Source organism: Hyperoodon ampullatus (assembly GCF_949752795.1).
Source record: "Hyperoodon ampullatus genome assembly, chromosome: 1".
NCBI lineage: Eukaryota > Metazoa > Chordata > Mammalia > Artiodactyla > Ziphiidae > Hyperoodon > Hyperoodon ampullatus.
The window spans coordinates 33,403,222-33,425,892 of record NC_136914.1 but is presented as its reverse complement, the minus strand read 5'-3'; positions in this window follow the sequence as shown (position 1 = coordinate 33,425,892).

Here is a 22,671-nt window from a genome sequence, read left to right as displayed (position 1 = left end):
TATACACTACCAAATGTAAAATAGCTAGTTGGAAGCAGCCACATAGCACAGGGAGATCAGCTTGGTGCTTTGTGACCTCCTAGAGGGGTGGGATAGGGAATGTGAGAGGGAGATGAAAGAGGGAGGAGATATGGGGATATATGTGTATGTATAGCTGCTTCACTTTGTTATAAATCAGAAACCAGCACACCATTGTAAAGCAATTATACTCCAATAAAGATGTTAAAAAATAAATAAATAAATAAATTCATATGGAATAAGCAAAAAAAAAAAAAAAAAAAAAAGAGAGAGGGCATTTCCTTCCCAACTGAACAATAGATTCAGCACAATAGACATCTGGGTTTGCTTTGTTTGGTTGGTTTTTAAACTGACAAAACTATTTAAAAACTCATGAGAAATGCAAAGGCCTAAGAAGATCCAAGGCAATCCGATGAAAACTACACAAAAGAAAAGAAAAAGGATTTACTCTGACAGTGAGAAGACCTCCTATAAAGCTGTCATGGTTAAGACCCTGTGATTCAGTGCAGTGACAGATAAGTAGGGAGCAAGTTCAGAAATAGGACAAGCATACATGGTCCCCTAACTTACGACAGAAGTCACACTGCAATGAAGCGAAGAAAAGACTGCCACTTCGGTAGACAGTGCTGAGTGGATTAGATATGCATATGGAGGAAAGTAGATATTTTGTGCATTCCAGCCATAAAAAACAATTTCAAATACAGTGCAGATTGAAAGGTAAGTGGCAAACAAGCCATTAGGGAACAAAATAAAAAGCAACGTCATCAATTTTGTGAGGGCAAACATTTCTCAAATAAGACAGAGAAAGCACTAACAATACTTTTTAATTTTAATCTAGTCAAATTAATAAATTTGACTACATTCAAATAAATAATGTTTATCAAAAAGACATTATTAAGTGAGCAAAAAGGCAGGTTAACAGATGTATTTTGCCTTACGTGCATTTGACTTAAGATTCCTATCTAAAATATATAAATATTTGCAGACCAGTATTAATTAAACAATGCAATAGAGAAATGGGCTGATAACTTACTGACGAGGATAACAAATGGCCAAAAAATACTAGAAAAATCTCTTTTAATAAGCATCAAAACCCAAATCAAAATCATAGTGCTCTAACACAAATCCTAAAATGACTACAGAGAAAAAATTTTTTTTAATTACCAAATGTTTTCAAAGATTTCAAGTTTGTTAAGCAATAAGAATTCTCTCCGGCTGCAGCTAAGAGTTAATTTGGTGCATTCTTATTAGAAACTGTCAGCAGTATCTAGTAAAAATGCCAGACACCCTATATACGACTCAGCATCCACTCCTAGGTACATTTTCAGTAAAGTACACTGAAAGGTTGCTGGTACTCTTAGGAGCAACACTGGGATGCACACATCACCACCTTTCCCATTGGATCCAAGGATTGTGTAGGTTTTGTCACAATGTGATGAGCTATTTTGTCTTCTACTTATAATCTAGGTATAATTGCTTTTATTCCAATGTAATTAGAAAATCAGCTAAAACAGAAACTGATCAAGCTAGTGCAGAAAATCCAGGCTATTTAATAAAAAAATTTATTAAAATATAGTTGATTTACACTGTTGTGTTAGTTTCATACGTAGAGCAAAGTGATTTTTTTACATTCTTTTCCATTATAGGTTATTACAAGATATTGAGTAGAGTCCCCTGTGTTATAAAGTAGGTGTTTGTTGGTTAACTATTTTATATATCTTGGTGTGTATATTTTAACCCCAAACTCTTAATTTATCCCTCCCCTGCTTCCCCTTTGGTAACCATAAGTTTGTTTTCTATGCGTGTGAGGCTATTTCTGTTTTATAAATAAGTTCATTTGTATCATTTTTTAAGATTCTACACATAAGTGATATCATTTGATATTCGTCTTTCTCTGTCTGACTTACTTCATTTAGTAATCCAGGCAATTTCAAAAGAGTATATTTTCAAGTAAACTGAAGAACATCAGGTTTGTTATTCCTTTACTAGTGTTCAAGTACACTCCTGTTATATCTGACAAGAATTTCTCAGGTTCAGTGTTTTGGGGGCTTTTGTGGTCCTATAATTGCAACTTGCAGTAACTCGTAAGTGGCAGCAGTGTTGACAGGAAGTACCAACAAAAGTTTTGAAACACTGAGATGCCGAGGACAGTGTAAGCCGTTTTTGTTGCCCATTGTTGTTTTTAATGCTGACCACCATGGAATGGTCATGATTAATTTGGTGTCACATTTATACCCTCTAAAATGCAGCTTTGATTGAATTTGTCTGGGGAATACTTTCATTTTATGGATGAAGACATTGAATCTCGGTCATCGCCTTATCCAAAGTCACACAGGTAATGTGTGACAGTCATAGGCAGCATACATACATTTACATTTCTCAGCAATCCTTACATGTAATCTCTACCCTCCAATTCATCAGCCATATAGCAACTGGTTCCAAACATGTTTTTTTGTTTGTTTTTTGTTAACTGGGTTCAGATGTTAGCCCAGGAATTCACTAACTGGAGGTATTCAAACTTCCTGTTTCTTTATTTGTAAAGTGACACTCCTAATGGATAAGGTTGTATAAAGGTATAATTGAGTTTCTATACATAATGTGCTTAGTTTACTTGACGTTACTAATTTTTTTGAAATAAATTCATTTATATTTTACTATATTTTTTTAATTTTTATCTTACATTAGTTTGGAGACATCTAAGATTAAGGATTAGATCAACTAAGAAATAAATTGCAAATAAACATTTTCATAAAATATATGCATACACAATAGTCCTACATCTTTTCAAGATATAATTCATTTCTCTTTTTTATTTTCCCCTAAGGAAATGACCCTAAAACTCACTAAACAGAGGTAGTTTATCATAATTCTTTTGTTAAGTAAATAGGGTGATAAAAATGATAGTAAATGATAATTAAGCCAAACAATATATCAAGAAAAATAAAGTCGTATAATATAAGTTTAAGTGACACTTAAACTAGGTTCATAGAGCAATGCAATATTGTGGGAAATGCTTTGAGTTAAGGATAACAGACTTTTGTTTTCTTTTCCAATTCTAGGTGCACCGGAGTCAGCACATCTTTTAAATTAGAAATTGGTGTTTTGGCCAGTTCAACTTTTGCTACTAGACTCACTTAAGATTATGTATAGTGTCTGCCTTTTTCTTTGTTAGCATCACATATTAATGAAATATTTTCATATTTAGAATTAATTAATTAAGAATGAAAATCTAACCAAACAAAGTTAACGTTGAGAAACTACGGAATTACCCAGAGAATATACAGCTTCTTTGCTCTAAATCAGTAGCCAAACTCTGGGAGTGTTTGCTATTGCTACAGTCTTTGAAAAAACACTCTAGGGTGCCAGGATCAACTGCCAAAAAAGAAAGCAAATAATAATACCAAATATCAAAAACTACTTTTCACAGCTCAACTCTGAAACAGAGGATTATAAAAACATTACTTGTTATAGTCATAACAAAAACCCAAAGTTTTGTGTCAAGGCAAGAATAGTTCTGAGCCTTTCAAAATTCCAGCTCAAACGGGATCCCTGATTAAAATATTAAAAGGAAAAAAGGAGAGCCTTTGAGGTGCCAGGATTAAGGATAATTGAGGTGAAAATCCCACATTTGAACCATAATTCAACAAACACATTTATTAGACTAGCTTTACAGTGTTATTTCTGTGTGGCTTTTAGATAGTATAGCATTTAGCTTTGGCTTTGCTAAGTAGCATCTCTGAATTTAGACTATGAAGAGAAGGGTTGTCTCCAACCATCCTTAGTAGCTTCCGTTTCTACTCATAGTGGTTCGGAGTGAAGGTGTGGGTTTCATTAACAGTTCCACATATTTCTCTGTGGGCTTTCTAAGCTGAAATAATTTACCGATTTTGAGAAACAGACTTTTAAAAAACCCTATAATTTAGGTTGAACAATTCTAGCCCTCACCATTATGTGAGTCTGAGAATCAGGTTCGAAACAGAGTATGTGTATAAGCACCTTTTCAAAAGGAAATTTCCATCAAATGTACAGAATTGCTTTTGTTAATATTATAGTATCTTTGTGAGTAGTATTTGGCCTTAGAAATAGTGTCCAAGTGTTATGAGCAGTTGGTCTCCTGCTATTTTTTGCAAGTAATGAATGAACAATGCTACCAGGAGGCCATAGTTTTCTGGAGTTAGAGCCCGATGAAGATTTAGACAATTACCAGGTTGGATTGCGATGAGGTTACTGATAAGCTGTCAATTTTCAATAAGGAATAAGAAACAACATGGTCATTTCAGGACAGGAAGCTCTGTGTAGAAGTCTTAATTTTAGTTTTAAATAGCAACCCATCTAAATATTTCCCTGTAACATAACTTAAGGAGAACTAAAGAAAATTCAAATGAAGGACTTGAATATTCTTAATGATGGGAATTTGCATTGTTCTTTCGTACTTGAGACAATCCTAATTCATATTTTCATACATGAGATATACCAGTTGTACATGTTTTCACCAATGTCTGTAATATTTCAGGTTAAACTAGAGCTAAATTAATATTAAATGCTTGCTTATTCGTTTTACCAAAGGCGAGTAAATAGGTATTTCTGAAGTCACTGTTCATTAAGTAAATCCTTTCTAATTCAGCAGCTCAATCCTGGTGAATTAAGAGCTATTTTTAGTAGAGATTTATTATTTAATCACTATGCGATACATTTTTTTGAGCACCCATTATTTGATGGGTGTCATGCTAGATGTGGGCAGTATATAGGCCAGTAAAATCTGCTCTGTGCCTGAAAAGAGGGCCCATCTCCTAGTGGAGAGAAGTATTAAATCAGCATTTGTATCTTGTGCTGTGTTATATACACCTGAGGAACAGTTAGCTCAGATTTGAGAGACAAGGAAGTCTTTTGAGAAGCAATTTCGGTGCTGTTCTGAGCACGACAGAAGGCGTTTCTCGGGGAAGAACTACAAGATGTGCTCACATAGTGACGTGAGGCTGCCGTTTTGATGAGCTGTTTTCATAGTCATCTTTCTGTCTTTGAAATTCAGGCTCTAAATTTGTGCCTAATTTTTAAAATTGATCTTTACTGGACTATAGTTACGTTAGTTTTAGGTGCACAGCAAAGTGAATCAGTTATACAAATACATGTATCCACTCATTTTTAGATTCTTTTCCCATCTAGGTCATTACAGAGTATTGGGTAGAGTTCCCAATTATCCAGTGGGTCCTTATTAGTTACCTACTTATATATAGCAGTGTGTATATGTTAATCCCAATCTCCCAATTTATCCCTCCCTGCTACCCCGTACCTATTTTTATTATCAAGGAGTTTGCAAAAGATGAATACGCACCCTGATCCTGAGTCACTCTGCAAACTTGAACCTTTCCCATCTCTGACCCTGAAGGTGTGGTTAGGAATCATGGGTGAGGGGATTGCTTAGTGGGTGGAGGTCAGAGCAGGCGGGGCAGTGGCTGAAGTGGGGGGCATGTGTGACCACCATCTGACCAGCCACAAGTGACCAGCGCTACACATGACTCCTCTCAGAAAGGGCCAACCTTCTCTCTAGGTCAAGTTTCTCTCAATTTTGAAAGTTCATTTCCATCTTAATCTGATTCTCAAATTCTCAGTTTCTTCCTTTATTCACAATGACCCCAAGAATTTACTTGCCACTAGTAAATAGCTTTGACTACAGAATAAGTATCCTACGATTTCCATGTTTTCCTAGACATGACTGCCTGTATTTTCCATGGGCTTCCTAAGCCAGATAATCATATTGAGTGTGGGTAGATTCTGATTGGGGATCTGGCAGACCATTGTGCAGTTTAATATAATGGAATGAAATGATCAGCTCACGGAGGACAGCTCTCACCAGGATGGTCCTAGGAAATAGCCTAAAGCAGGTAAACTTTTACTTTATAAAGCCTCACATCTTCTCTTCCTGCCTTTATCATCTTTCCCCTTCACGTGTGGGCAACAACCATTCCTAGGTCTCCCCTCGGCAGTACAAGTCCTCCTGTGGAGCACAATGTCCTGCTCCAAGCATATCTATCTGTTTTCTTTTCCCAAGTAGTTTTAGACAATACCTGCTAAAGATATTATTACACTCAAAATCATCTGTCTATACCCTCAGGTATTAATCTAGTCTTACTTTCTCTGTAAACTCTTGTCACCATAAAAGCATATATATCTTCGAAACACATTGCATGCAGTGTGCATTAATGCACTAGTAGCTGGTCCTAAAGGTACCCCACAGCATACTAGTTAGTTGGGGTAATGAGAAAGAGAATCCTGAATCCTGTGGTTCAATATTTGTTTTAGTCTGAGTTCTCCAGAGAAACAGAAAAAGAATTTATATACATATATATCCATATCTCTATATCTAGAGAGCTTGATTTATCATAAGGGGTTGGCCTATTCAGTTATGGAGGCTGAGAAGTCCCCATGTCTGCAGCTGGCGACTCAGGAGTGCTGATGGTGTAAATTCTACCCTGTGTCCTAGTCTGAAGGTAGGAGAAGGCAGATATCTCAGCCTGAAGACAGGCAGAGAGAGTAAACCCTCCTCACTCTGCCTTTTTGTTCTATTCAGGCCTTCCGTGGATTAGACAAGACCAACTCACCACATGGGGGACAACAGTCTACAGATTCAAAAGTTTATCTCATCCAGAAAACCACTTTCACACCCACGGTCACGTTTAACCAAGTATCTGGGCTCCCTGTGTGCCAGCTAAATTGCTACATAAAATTAACCATCACAATTTGTATGGAAATGTGCTAAATAGACTTGAGCAATTATAAGGTCCAGAGTCTTAAAAGCAAATAAAAGTACAGATTTGACTGTGGGCTGGATTGCTCCAAGAAGGGGTGTGAAACTGCAGAATTTCCACGGCATTTTGACTGAGTTAAATGAGGAAATCATCTGACATAACAGAATGTATATGTTCTAACAGGTACATTTTTATAGTAAATAATATGTGGAGTTCTACAAGACATAGGCCTTACACATTTTAAACACTAGGTTTTATGTTGTTATGTTCTTAATTGCAAGATAGGGGTTCCCCAGCACACCTATAGATTCTAGGAAGTAAGAAAGGAAGATCTAAAGCAGGGAAAGTTGAATGATTTTGACAAACATTGCTGAATTAGTTTTTTGAAAAAAATCTTTTTTCTTTCTGATTACTAGATTACTAGAGCTGTCCCTTTGTGAAAGTAAGTGGGTCTAGGGTATATTATCTGAAGGGTACAGATAAAGACTAGATTGTATGATCTGTACAGTATAAAGAACTTCAATATACAGACAGAGGAAAAATAGTTAAAGCTTTAAAAGGTACAGTATTAAATAATTGGGTACTGCCTTCTACTATGCAATCGATTAAACAATTGGGGAAGGAGGGAGCAAGTGGATTTCCTTTCTGAGTACTTTGACTCAGATGCTGATTCAGAGCAAAGAGACATGGAACCAAAGGCCTAACAAGAGGCTGTCTCTGGGGACAGAGCTGTGACCTGTGGCTATATGTGAGGCACAAGATGTTGCTGGGATGGAAGAAGAGAGTACTGGACGCAGCGTGTTGTGCCTAGAACTGTTCTTGACACAGGATCAAATCCTGCACTCAGCTTAAAAAGGTGACTTTTAATTCACTCTATGACTTTGATAAACATTGAATTTTCCATGATACTGGTTAACACTTGTCTGAGAAATAGTAACAGTCACTTAGCAAATGTAAGTTTACTTCCCTTTTCTTACTCTTGCAAAGCGTTAAATCATTTCTGAATTTAACATCCTATGTATTTTTGACAATGTGTGTCACCCAGCGCTCTCTACTACTAAGGTCAGACAGAGGGGTCAGTGTTCAACTCAGGACTTAAAAAGCGGAAAAAAGATTTGTACACTTAAATGCTTCTTATGAAATTTCAAAATCTGAATCTGATTGACTGCCTTGAGGATTATTTTTTATTGTTGAGTTTAATTATTAGTCACAGAATGTAGAAAATGCAAGATACAATGTAAAGGAAGTACCCCTGGTAGATTTTAAAGGAGTGAAGCCAGAAAGGTGCTGTCTGGTTTCTGAGATAAGATTCGGTACCAACCTCATCCAGGCTTTGGTCAAGGTGGCGGAGTGGGGCAACAAAAGCACAGATTGAGGGGCATATGAAGACGTGAGGACCCCGGTACGACTTCTCACTCGGAGCTTTGAGACGCAGTCACCACTCAGTGGGCGCGGTGACCCCGTGAGCCCTGTTGGTGGCTGTGTGATTAGGCAGAGAAAATCCTGGCTTAACCCTCCTGACTTCCTGCTCATGGCGTGCAGGAAACGCTGTCATTTCTGGGGCTCCAATGATGAGCTGGTGGTCTGGATGAAGGGGATGCAGAGGGTGGGAAACGTAGCCATTCTGGCACCATGGATAATTGTATGGACGTTAACACACCCCTAAGGACCAGGAGGGGTGAGGTGCGAAGGCCAGCTAAGACCTGGTGGACTGTATTCAGGTGAGAGACTATTCCTTTCTCCATCATGATGCTCTAAGTTTCCTGTGCCCAGATGCTACAGAGGGAAAAGAGAAGGGAAAGAAGGAAAGATAACAGGATTAAATGGACTGGAGTTGGAATCTTCCTATTTCTAAGTAGATCTGCAGATCAAATCATTCATGAATAATGGATTTCCATTAGAGGAAAGTAATGAAAGATACATTTCTGTCAATCAAAATCATACAAATGGTCATAGAAAACACTGTTTCTAATCATTTTAAATGTAGAAACACATTTTAGTCTCCAAACAACTCTTTGAGGCAAAGAGGCAAATTTGAGGCAAATTTTTATTACCAACTTGGAAATGAGCAAACTGAAAAGAGCTCGTGCCCTGAACAGCTGTGGGTTCTGCCCTGCACCACAGAAGTGGTTCCCATCTGCTTAATTGTACTCACCATTTTCTTTTCTTATTCTCCACCACCACTCTTCAAAACATGCACCCTTGTCGACAATAACTACTGTATGTCTTGCTTGTTTTATTTTTAACTTAGTCACTTGGAATCTTTAGACGTTTATGTTTTTGCCCTTGACCCTATTGTTCCCTCCTGTCCCATAACTTTTTTACTTGTGATTTTGCTTTATCAGGCAAGATGAGTTAATAAAAGTTTTCACTCTCACTCTCCATGTTTCATGTCCAAATACTGCATTTGTCCTGATGGACTTTCACAGGATATCCATAACAATTAATTCACAGAGTTTTATAAAGTGATTAGATGGGGAACAAATGATTCATGAGTTCAAGGGCCGGAATAACAAAGCCTCTAAAAATCAAATGGCTTAGTTAAAAGACGTATAACATACCGCAGTACAGCTTATTCAATATACTGACCATATAAAATAAATGTGTTTCCCTTATTGGTTAGAGGTCAAAGCAAGTATAAAATTAACTGACCAAAATTATGATTTTAGGAATGAGAGCATTGTGTAGGGTAAGAGCATAGTGCTTGGAATATGACAGTACCACCTCAATAGTTTATCAGGTGTGTAATTTAGGACAAATACCTTAGCTTTTCAAGTCACACTTTTTTCATTGATAAAATAAGAATCATAACATCCACGTGCCATATTATCTGGGGGCGGGGGCACGTTGGGTCAATTATGAAAGTACATTTCTTAGCCCCGTGTAGAGAACCGAATAATCGCTCATCACCATCATCATTGTCACCTTCATTACCTAATCATGCTCTTCCTCTATAAAAAAACTATTTATCGAGTACAGTTGACCCTCGAACCACGCAGAGGTTAGGGGCAAAACCATTTATAAGCAGACCCGGGTTGTCCAAGTGTCAACTGTATTTAGCGTGAACTAATCATTATTTTAAGCAATTGGGACACAGTAATGAAAAAAACCGATGAACAACTGTCTTAGTCCGTTCAGGCTGCTATAACAAAATAACACAAACAGCGTGGCTTGTAAACAACAGAAATCTGTCACAGTTCTCACAGAGACTGGAAGTCTGAGACCAGGGTGGAGGCTGTTTGGGGGTGAGAGCCCTTCCAGGTTGCAGATGTAGACCTGTCACTGTGTCCTCACCTGGTGCTGGTACAAGGGAGCTCCCTGTTATAAGGGCATCTCCACTCTCATGATCCAATCACCCCAATGACTCTACCTTCTAATGTCACCACCCAGGCATTAAGATTTCACCATCTGCCCTTGTGAGGGGCACAGACATTCAGACCACAGCAACAGCTCTGCCCTTTTTGCTATTTATATTCTATGGGGATATAGACAAAAATTCACACACAAACAATTAAATACGTAAGTAAGTTACATGACATTTTTATAAGCCATTAAATGTCATGGAAAGCAGTCAAAAATTGAGCAGGGTAAGCTACATCTTGATGGTTGTTTTGAAGGAACTGGGATATGGAACCGGTTACCATTAAAAATAGAGTGGTGATCTTCATCAGAAAGGTAATATCAAAGCAAATACTTACAGTGCATGAGAGAGTTAGCCAGAGAAAGTAGCTTTAGGCAGGGGAAACAACCAGGACCAATGCCCAAAAACAAGAGCCCACGTGAAGTTGGAGGGATTTCAGGGAGACCAGTGTGGCTAGGATGGAGAGAAGCAGGTGAGGTCATGACTTAACCAGGGACAGAGATGGTACTGGTGGTGGAGACTGCTGTTAGTGCTTCAGTTTTATTCATAAGATGAGGGGTCATCGCAGAGTTTGACACAGGAACTGATGATGTTTCATCATCTTCCCCAAATGCAATGTATCAGGACTTGAAACACAGTCACCGTATAGAAAGCAGATCCCCTATAGAGTTCCTCATAGTTATAAGAGATCTGAATTTTTGAATTGGCAAATTTTATTTTAATTGGGTCTCTTCATTTTCTTGCAATTTTTCAGTAAAAGACATTTTAATAGAAACACTTCAGAACCAAAACTCATATTTACAGAATGTAACAATCTGTGGATTTCATGGATGAATGGCAAGGATAGCTTGAAGGTAATAATAGAGTTAAATTTGTATGTCATTTAAACTGTGGTCATGAATGTAGTTCCAAATATACCCCTATAGCCATAAATATTTTTAGTTCATTATTTATTATACCTACAGTTCACTGATATATATATATATATATATATATATATATATATATTTTTTTTTTTTAACAGAGAGTTCTGTTTATTTATTTAGTTTTTGGCTGCGTTGGGTCTTCATTGCTGTGCACAGGTTTCCTCTGGTTGCGGCGAGCAGGGGTTACTCTTCGTTGTGGTGCTCGGGCTTCTCATTGTGGTGGCTTCTCTTGTTGCAGAGCACGGGCTCTAGGCGCATGGGCTTCAGTAGTTGTGGCACAAAGACTCAATAGTTGTAGCTCACGGGCTTAGCTGCTCCGTGGCATGTGGGATCTTCCTGGAGCAGGGCTCAAACTTGTGTTCCCTGCATTGGCAGGCAGATTCTTAACCACTGTGCCACCAGGGAAGTCCTCATATTTTTAATATGTGCTCAGATATATACTAGACTAGATATAACATGTTTAACTACATAGATGTAAATAAGTTGAAAATATATAAATGAAAAGCTTCATCTTTTTAAACTGGATTAAAGGCAGTGATTTGAAACACTGAACATGTGACTAATTTGTATTTGATTTCCCTCATTTCAGTTTTATGTCCTATTTAGGAATAATTTGATTTAGAAATACATTGTCATGGTCAACCAGGATTAATGCACAAGAAAGAGGGCCTCCACTTGGTGCCACCCAGGTATTTGTCTGGTTTGCATGGACACTAGGGCTTGGACAACAGCAAAATGAGGTTGTACAAAGTATGCATTGGGAGAAGAATCAGAATCCAGAGAAGCTTCTAGAAGTGCAGCACAGAAGCTACTTCAGCACATTTCCTAAAATAGTTCTCTTCTATCCCTTAAACTGTTCATCATAACTCAAGGACCATGTGTAATCTAAGTTCACACTAGAGTTTAACTTGCAAATATCCCTCATTTTCAACTTCACAAGACAAAAATCACTCAACTTCCATTAGCATTTAGTCTTCACTCACAGAGCTGCTGGGTGTTTTACGGACTTCCTGGCCCTGCCCTTCATTTAAAATAGAGACACAATGTCAGAACTGCTAAGGGGCACGCCTGCAGTCTCACAGCTGGCTAGCCCGACTTTGTCCTCAAGCTCAGAGACACAGCAGTCACTCAGAGAAAGGCTTCTCCTTGCTCAAGTGTAAGAGACAATTCTTGTTTTAGTCTGGAGTGGTCTGCTACAGTCATTGAAAGTATGATGCAGATTTTTGTTATAAAACTGAGGGGATATGATTATGAAGGAACATCTGAAGGATGAGAGATGGGAAAATAAAAACAAATGATTCACACAAGAGTACCTTGGAAGTAGTTAGATCTGGTAACCAAAGTGGAAATTCCTGATGACTCAGGGCCTCTGCTCATCTGTGCTTGTGAATTAGTAGAGAGTTGAAGGCTCGCCTCAAGAAGGAAATTGGAACTTAGTGGGTAGTGAAGTAGTAAAGGACAGCTTTGCAAGAGGAAGAATAAAAAGTCTTATGTCAGGAAACTGACACGGAGTTTTTAGTCTTCAAGGAAATGGTCATCCACTCTGGGAACCATGTTGCTATGGATGAAGTTGAGACACTTGCCGAGAAAAGAGGTGAAGGAATTAGATGTTAACAGAGAAACCTCTCAGACTGGAACAAGACGTAACAGATTTTGGAAGGATGTCCTCTTGACTTTTAAACTATCTAGTTATTGAAATGATACTTAAATCATCTCAGAATAAAATTCAAGTATAATGGTTTTTGAGTGGAACAGGTCTTACTTTAAGAATGCGTGTGGTGTATTTGGTAGCCAACATAACGGAAGAGGATATTGTAGGTTTTTAGAAGATAAAAGCCAGGGATGCTAAATATCTTGCAATACGACAAACACAAATAATTATCCATCCAAAATGCTAACAGTTGCACAATTTGAAAAAAATGAGGCAACTCAAAGGATGTCTGTGTGAGGAATGCAAGTCTGTATCCCCAGGTGTCTAGTCCACAGGAAAATGGAAGGTATTCAAAGCACATTGAGCAAAACCAGAAGTACCTACACTTTATAACCTAACCCATTTCTATATGTTTGTACTTCACTTCTCAATAATTTTTGGCTAAGTGTTGGAAAGGGCCTGGAATATTTCCTCTAAGGACGTCCAAAGTTTTCTAATTTGAAATTTGAGTACAAAGATCTTGTTCATTTCAGACAGGTGTTATGGCAATTGAAACAATGAAATGGTACAAAACGAGGAGGGTTACCATGCGGTGCCCCCAAGAGGTGACAAGGGACAGAACTGACTCCTAGCATTTACCCGGATTGACTCCAAAGACTCAGAGTATCCTGGTCCGAGTGTCCTGTGATGGTGTGGCCTTCATGTACACAGAGAGCTGGAGGATTATAAGAACAGATCTGAACCTACAGCGATGCCCAGATACCTCCCTCTCTGCTCTGGAAACAACATAATCAAAAGCAGATGCCTTCAGCAAAGATCTCCTTGAGGCTTCCAGTTTCATTCCAGATTCTGAGGGAGTGCCTTTGAGTTGTGCAATTTGCTGAAGTTTTGCTTTCAAAGTCAGGAGGGAATAATGAGGTCACCCACTACCACACCTCCATGGGAACTTAGCATGATTTTACGACCCATAGCAAGCGTATTTGCTTTTCAGTCCTTAAATGATCGATCATAGTTGACAGCCCAAAATGATAATATACAAGGAAAAAAGGTGAGAGTAACACACATGTTTATGTATTCAAAAGGGAAAAGGAGATTATGCTTTGCTTTTATAATGAAAATTTCTATGTCCCATTTGTGTGTCATACGGTTTTAATTTTATGGTCTTTATTCTCACTCTGCCAATTTATTGATAAGTGGTGTCAACTCCACAGAAAATATTTAGAGACATTTTAGTATCTGTATCCTCATCAAACATATTTTCTTGTGGGTCTTCCAGAATATTTTCAAAAATATCTGTGCTACTTGAAATGTTTGTCCTAAAGCAGGGGGTAACACGCCTTACTGTACCAGTGTCCACTTTCACAATTTAATTTCTATGGTCTTTATCAAAGACCTTAGAATAAATCCAAAGCAGACACTACCCGCAGATTCTATGAATTACTAGATATGGTTATAGAGCAATGTGCCAGGGTGTTAAATACTCACAGGTATCAAGTGTCCAAGGATTTGGCAGTGATTTGCTCATATAAAAGAAGGACATTCACTCCTTGAAGACAACAGCATATAATTTACTATAAATACCTTCTCAGGTATTCAAAAAAAACCTTATTTCACATCATTGAGAAATGTTCCCCAGATTTATTTATAAATATCTTCATCAGGGGTGGGTGTTAAAGCAGATCCCCAAATCTCTCCCCTGCAGACTCTGAGTCCCCCTGGTGTGCACCAGTATACCTGCAACTATGTCCAGGTAATCCTTCTGGTACCTTGTACCTGCACCAGGTATTCTGGTGCAGGTACAAGGTACACTGTGGAAAGCCCTGCTATAAAATAGTTTTAGGTTAGGGCTTAATCTATACCAGGTATTTTAACAGAAAAAGTTTAATGTAAGGAGTTATTACCTAGGTATTGAAAACTGAAAAAGAAGGAATACTAAGGTGGGTCTGGGATCCCCACGGCCACCCCAATACGTGAGACCCTGCTCACCGGAGACTCTCATTAGACACTCAGACCCCCAGGTGTTTATTGGAGGTGGCCTCACTGCATATCAAGCACCCAAATTCCAGACTCCCAGAAAGAAAGCAGGTGCTCAGGATAAACATCAGCATTTGCACATGTCAGGAATATCAAGCTCGTCCCCTCAGGGTACTCTGGGGCTCTTCCCCAAATCCAAGTTCCAGGCAAGGGCCAGTCTTTCATGCAGGACTCTCTATGGACAGCCTATCAAGCCCACTGTATTCACTCTGTTCCACACAGAGGGTGTCAGAGAGGCAGCAGCCCCGGGAAACGGTCTTTTCATCATCTCCCCAAGTCTAGGAGAGGCGACTGTTTCCTGCGCTCAGAATCAATATCTTAGTAGCCAGCACAAGATTCTATAAGCTTTCACAGACCATCCTGTGAACACCTGAAATGTTTGTGTAAGACAATTTATACCTTGTAAAATCCAGAAACATGTGGAGTGCTCCAGCGGAGCATTTGCAATGGCAACATGGCTACCTACCACAGAGACCTGGGACAAGTGACGTAGCTCTACCTGGAAGAGGTGCCTGTTTCCATCAGGTGGCTCCTAACCCACTATTGTGCGAGGCTAACTGAGAAGGGCCAGAATCTGAGTCACCCCACCTTGTCCTGGAGGGCAGGGGGCTTCTCCCCCCATGTGCTCATCTCTCCTGCTGGGAGACAGACACGGTCATCCTGTGGTGGCCTTGGCCAAGCTCAGTCAAATTTTGTCTTTAATGTCTTATCTGATATTGTTCTAGTTTTGCATATTACAGCCTGATTTTCTTTTTGTAGAAAAATGCAGCCACATCTGTCCCTGTCTTGCTGTCACCCAATTCACCTGACTCCTATTAACTTTACGCTGGTTACTTCCACTCTCTGTGTGCACAGAAAAACAGTCTGGGCTGCATTCACGCCAAGCAGCAGGGTGCAAAAAGATGTGAAAATGGTAACTATCACCTATTGATCCCTTAGCGTGAGCTAGATCACCATTCCAGTGATCACTTATGCACGATCACTTATGTCTACAAAAATCCCACAGGGAAGGTGTTATTTCCCATACTAAGTTATATCCATAGACTCTAGCATCTGTGTTCTTTCTTTTTTTTTTTAGTTTCTGCTTTATAACAAAGTGAATCAGTCATACATATACATCTGTTCCCACATCCCTTCCCTCTTGCGTCTCCCTCCCTCCCACCCTCCCCATCCCACCCCTCCAGGCGGTCACAAAGCACCGAGCTGATCTCCCTGTGCTCTGCGGCTGCTTCCCACTATCTATCTACCTTACGTTTGGTACTGTATATATGTCCATGTCTCTCTTTCGCTTTGTCATAGCTTACCTTCCCCCTCCCCATATCCTCAAGTCCATTCTCAAGTAGGTCTGTGTCTTTATTCCTGTTTTACCCATAGGTTCTTCATGACATTTTTTTTTCTTAAATTCCATATATATGTGTTAGCATACAGTATTTGTCTTTCTCTTTCTGACTTACTTCACTCTGTATGACAGACTCTAGGTCTATCCACCTCATTACAAATAGCTCAGTTTCATTTCTTTTTATGGCTGAGTAATATTCCGTTGTATATATGTGCCACATCTTCTTTATCCATTCATCCAATGATGGACACTTAGGTTGTTTCCATCTCCGGGCTATTGTGAATAGAGATGCAATGAACATTTTGGTACATGTCTCTTTTTGAATTATGGTTTTCTCAGGGTATATGTCTAGTAGTGGGATTGCTGGGTCATATGGTAGTTCTATTTTTAGTTTTTTAAGGAACCTCCATACTGTTCTCCATAGTGGCTGTACCAATTCACATTCCCACCAGCAGTAGCATCTGTGTTCTTTATACCAGGCCAAATACTTCTTATTAAACTTTTTCTTTCCTGTCTTAAACTTCAGTCTAGAAACCATGGTTCTGTTTTGAAAGAAAGTAATAGAGAAGGTTTGAGGGCTAGGAAAAAACAGAAAAAGAAGAAAGGAAGGAAGAAAGGAAAGAAGGGAGGGAGGGGAGAGGGAAACTTCCTGTTCTCTGGGAAGCACACACACAAACAAGTCACTGACTCCACAAAGGAGAGCGGAAGTGTTTCTGGCTGTGTTTCTGGTAATATTGGAAAAACTCTTAAAACTTACTTACCTGCGTTAGTTTTCTAGAGCTGCTGCAAGATGTACCATAGTTACGGTGGCTCAAACACCAGAAGTTTAATGTCTCCTGGTTCTGAAGTGGGGGGCGTTCACTGGTGTCAAGGGTTCGGCAGGGTGCTTCCTTCCGAGGCTGTGAGGAAGCCTGCCCAGGGCACTGGGTTGGCTGCCCGGCCTGGCTTGTAGGGGCATTGCCCCCTGTCTGCCTTTAGCTCACATGGCCTTCTCCTTGTGCATGAGCCTGTGTCCACATTTAATCTCATCATAAGGACAGTCATCATGTGGGATCAGGACCCAGCCTCCTCCAGTATAACCTCCTTCTAACTGAACTGTTTCCATGTTTTCAAATAAGGCCACATTCTGAGGTGCTGGGGGTTAGGATGTCAACATGTGAATTTTAGAAGGAAGTAATGCGACTCATAACACCATCTATTGAAAACAACTAAATTTTAAAAAGTCCTCTCTAAATGGGTTGAAAATAAGCAAATGCCTACATATGTATAATTGAGTGTACATATATATTTATACTATGTAAATATATATGAAAATGAATACACATTTATATGGATTTACTGACATGTTTTAGGGATTGAAGAGCCAACAAAATAGGAAGGGGCTATGAAACCCAAATCTAAAGAAAAGTGACCATCCAGAGAGGTAAGTAATCCTGCAGAGCAAATAAAGAACTTTGTCCTGAAGGTTTCAGTTAGTCAGGGAAACTCGGGCTCTGGAATTTACATCTCTGAAGAAGGATAAAGTGAAGATTCAGAGCTCACCCATAGAGGTGCACCTTGTAAGAAATCCTCTCCGTCTTAAACTGGGATCCAAAGCACTGTTCCCCCTAGAGCACTACAGGGATGGTGGTCCTGCCAATAAAAAGAGCTGCACAAATAAAAGAAAGGAAAACGTAAGTGAGCTTAGTCACGGGTGTGAATCAATTTGTAGTGTTGGGTCCTTTCACAGCTCAGGTTAATGTCACCTGCAGAGTGCATGCAACCTTAGGTCTCAATCTTGGTTCATGACGGCCTGGACTTGACAGTGATTCAGAACTGGAAGAAGCAAACATAAACTCTTCCCAACAGAAGGTAGTATTCTAGGCTTCCAAGAATCTGTAAAAATAAATTTTCAATAACAAGAAGAGGTATGCAGTCAGGATTATCTAAACAGGGAAAGAAAGAAGGTAACATAGGTCAAAACCAACAAAAATAACAGCAGAAACTGACTCAGGCACACTTCAGATAAATTTGGAATTATCAGAGATAGATTATAAAATAACCATGTTTGCAGTGTTTAAGAAATTATAAATAAGCTTGAAAGTATCTCAGAGGACAAAAATGTTTAAACATGACATCAAGCACGCAATAACCATAATCAAAGACTTAATGAGCAGCATTCTCATCGGATTAGACACAGTTGAAGAGACTGCATGAACGATAAACTGGGTCGGATTAAATTACCTAGAGTGGGTCCCAGTGTTACATCCTTAGATTTGTTTGGACCTGGAAATTTCACATGGAGTATAAATAAAGGAGGATAAATTTCACATAAATACTGCTTAGTGAAACTTTAAAATGTCAAAAATAAAAAAAAAATATTAAAATTAAATGACAAAAGAGTATCTCATAAAAGTATAAAAGGTGAATTGACAGCCAACTTTTCAACAGCAGCAATTGCGAGCGACAAAATCAATGTGTAGAAAGGGGGAAAGAGGACCAGTATCCCAGGAGTCTGCATACAGCAAAAAATATTTTAGTAATGAGAAATTTATGAATTCATTTTCAAGCAAAAACCATGCCACCAGCAGGCCCCTGGCAGAAAGCAAATAATCCCAGATAGGTTTGAGAAGGAAGAAGGAATGAAGATCAAATAAATGGGTAAATATTCTTATAAATCTAAATAAACAGTCTGTACAAACAAAAGTATTAATGCATTTTAGAGCTAAAAAATGAATACAGAATTAAAATACTTCAATGATAATAATAAACACCAGAAGATGGTTACTGTGTTCTAGTCCATTTGATGATCAAGGAAGACAGAGTTATCAATAAACATTTAATTTAAGATGGATGCTGTGATTCATAGGACACCCATGAAAAGAAAAAACATAAATTTTACATTCTAAGTAAGTAGACACCCATATCTTATGACCCAGCAGCTCTACTATTAGGAATAATCAGGTACCTAGGAACCCAGAAATTTGAACAAGAATGTGTATTGCAGCATCATTCAAAATAGTCCCAAACTGGAAATAATTCAAGTTTCTATCAATACTTTGGCAAGACAAATAACACTGTAGTCTAAAATGGAGTTATATATAATATTGAAATAACAAAATTTACCTACATGCAAAAAAATACAGATGAACCCCAGAAATTTTGAGTGAAACCTGCAAGACACAGGGATTTTATAAACTTTGATTTTTTAATCAATGTTCCAAAAATAAACAAAAGAAAATTACGTTGTTTAAAAACACATAGATGGCTAGAAAAACTATAAAGGAAGGCAGTGGACTACTTACTATAATGTAATGAAGACAGTTCCTTCTGGGAAGGCAGACTGATTGTGTTTGGAATAGGATATGTGATTATGTTTCTTGCATGGGTGTTGATGTTGAAATTATTCATTAAAACAGATGCTTTTTCAAGTGTATGTTATATATCATAGAAAAAGTTTTTAAATGTATGCATATTGAAGCTACTGAAAGCAATTTGTTATAACTAGAGTAACAGAGACAGGAAGTTGGGTAACAAAGATGTTTAAAAGACTTTTTAGTTTCAGATAATGGAGGTCCCAGTATGCCATGGTTTTAATTTGAATTTACCTTGAATGAGCTACAACGTAACTAGCAATTGGTGTTTTACCAGTGTTTTGATATACACTATTTGCAATGATGTTGATAACAGGGTTAAGGATTAATACTATGTGCATTATATAGAGGAGGAAACAAACTATATGAATAGATTTTCTCAAGAAAACAAAATTAACATGGCAGCTTTAAGTGTTTTGTCTCTGACTTCAAATCTAATGTTCTTTCAATAAAACATCTTGCATTTAGTAGGTGCTAAATTAATGTACTGAGAACTGATATTTTACTAACAGCAAGAAAATAATTCAAGAGAGCAATCAGATTACATAATCTTCTATATAATATTTACTCTTTGTTTTCCCCTCCGATGTATATGTACTATTTTTTTCTAAACATCTTTATTGGAGTATAATTGCTTTACAATGGTATATGTATACTTATAGCTCCATATCCTGTCCCTCTTGTATCTCTCTCCCACCCTCCCTATCCCACCCCTCTAGGTAGTCACAAAGCACCGAGCTGATCTCCCTGTGCTTTGCAGCTTCTTCCCACTAGCTATCTATTTTACATTTGGTAGTGTACATATGTCCATACCAGTCTCTCACTTCGTCCCAGCTTACCCTTCCCCCTCCCCGTGTCCTCATGTCCATTCTCTACGTCTACGTCTTTATTCCTGTCCTGCTCCTAGGTTCATCAGTACCATTTTTTTTTTTTGGATTCCATATATATATCTTAGCATATGGTATTTTTCTCTTTCTGACTTACTTCACTCTGTATGACAGATTCTAGATCCATCCATCTCACTACAAATAACTCAGTTTCATTTCTTTTTATGGCTGAGTAATATTCCATTGTATATTGAAGATGTGCAACATCTTTATCCATTCATCCCTTGATGGACACTTAGGTTGCTTCCATGTCCTGGCTATTGTAAATAGGGCCGCAGTGAACATTGTTGTACATGACTCTTTTTGAATTATGGTTTTCTCAGGGTATATGCCCAGTAGTGGGATTGCTGTGTCATATGGTAGTTCTATTATCAGTTTTTTAAGGAACCTCCATACTGTTCTCCATAGTGGCTGTATAAATTTACATTCCCACCAACAGTGCAAGAGGGTTCCCTTTTCTCCACACCCTCTCCAGCATTTATTGTTTGTAGATTTTTTGATGATAGCCATACTGACTGGTGTGAGGTGATACCTCCTTGTAGTTTTGATTTGCATTTCTCTAACAATTAGGGATGTTGAGCATCCTTTCATGTGTTTGTTGGCAATCTGTATATCTTCTTTGGAGAAATGTCTATTTAGGTCTTCTGCCCATTTGTGGATTGGGTTGTTTGTTTTTTTGATATTGAGCTGCCTGAGCTTCTTTTGATTTTGGAGATGAATACTTTGTCAGTTGCTTCATTTGCAAATATTTTCTCCCATTCTGAGGGTCGTCTTTTTGTCTTGTTTATGTTTTCCTTTGCTGTGCAAAAGCTTTTAAGTTTCATTACATCCCATTTGTTTATTTTTGTTTTTATTTCCATTTCTCTAAGAGGTGGTCAAAAGGATTTTGCTGTGTTTATGTCATAGAGTGCTCTGCCTATGTTTTCCTCTAAGAGTTTTTTAGTGTCTGGCCTTACATTTAGGTCTTTAATCCATTTTGAGTTTATTTTTGTGTATGGTGTTAGGGAGTGTTCTAATTTCATTTTTTCACGTGTAGCTGTCCAGTTTTCCTAGCACCATTTACTGAAGAGGCTGTCTTTTCTCCATTGTATATTCTTGCCTACTTTATCTAAAATAAGGTGACCATAGGTGTGTGGGTTTATCTCTGGGCTTTCTATCCTGTTCCATTGATTTATATTTCTGTTTTTGTGCCAGTACCATATTGTCTTGATTACTGTAGCTTTGTAGTATAGTCTGAAGTCCAAGAGCCTGATTCCTCCGGCTCCATTTTTCTTTCTCATGATTGCTTTGGATATTCGAGGTCTTTTTTGTTTCCATACAAATTGTGAATTTTTTTGTTCTAGCTCTGTGAAAAATGCCATTGGTAGCTTGATAAGGATTGCATTGAACGTGTAGTTTGCTCTGGGTAGTATTGTCATTTTCATGATGTTGATTCTTCCAATTGTATATATACTTTTCTGGGATAATTATGATTTCTAATTTTTTTTCTTAATCAAAGGTATACATAATTAAATTTCCAAATAAGTCTCTGCTCTTGAGACCAAAATGGAAAAGAATGTCCTGACATGTCTCTGGGAACCTGGATGACACATGGTTTTATGTATCACCACGATTATCAAGTTGTGAATAAAATGTCTTTATTACATTTTTATGATTATTTTTAGGGTTTAGTTTCTGAAATTGTCTGCAAACTAATCAGAGCACATTATGCAACCTTGGCCAGTGCAAGAGGCTGACATTCAATCATTCAACTCAACCATTAAGTAGACTCAAGCATTCTTCTTTCATATTTAATCAGAATTACAATAGAGTAATTTTTTTTTTTTTTTTTTTTTTTTTGTGGTACGTGGGCCTCTCACTGTTGTGGCCTCTCCCATTGTGGAGCACAGGCTCCGGACGTGCAGGCTCAGCGGCCATGGCTCACGGGCCCAGCCGCTCCACGGCATGTGGGATCTTCCCGGACCGGGGCACGAACCCGCGTTCTCTGCATCGGCAGGCGGACTCTCAACCACTGCGCCACCAGGGAAGCCCCCTAGAGTCATTTTTTACTCATCAATTATTGGTTATAGCTTGGTAGAATCACGACACATCATGATACTAAGCTTTTCTTCCTAGAGATAGCTGTAAGTTTGAAAATACAGTATTACTATGTACATCAATTAAAATGCACTTGTTTATGAGAATGTCTCCATGGATATCAAACATGCTTTGATAGACAGTTTAAGTTACCTTCATGCCAATGCACAAAGATTTCTCCTAGAGCTCCAACCTGATTGCTACCTAAATATTTTACAACTTTGGATTGATCAGATTGCTCCAAAACATGATTGTTCAAATAAATTTTGTCCAGTAACTG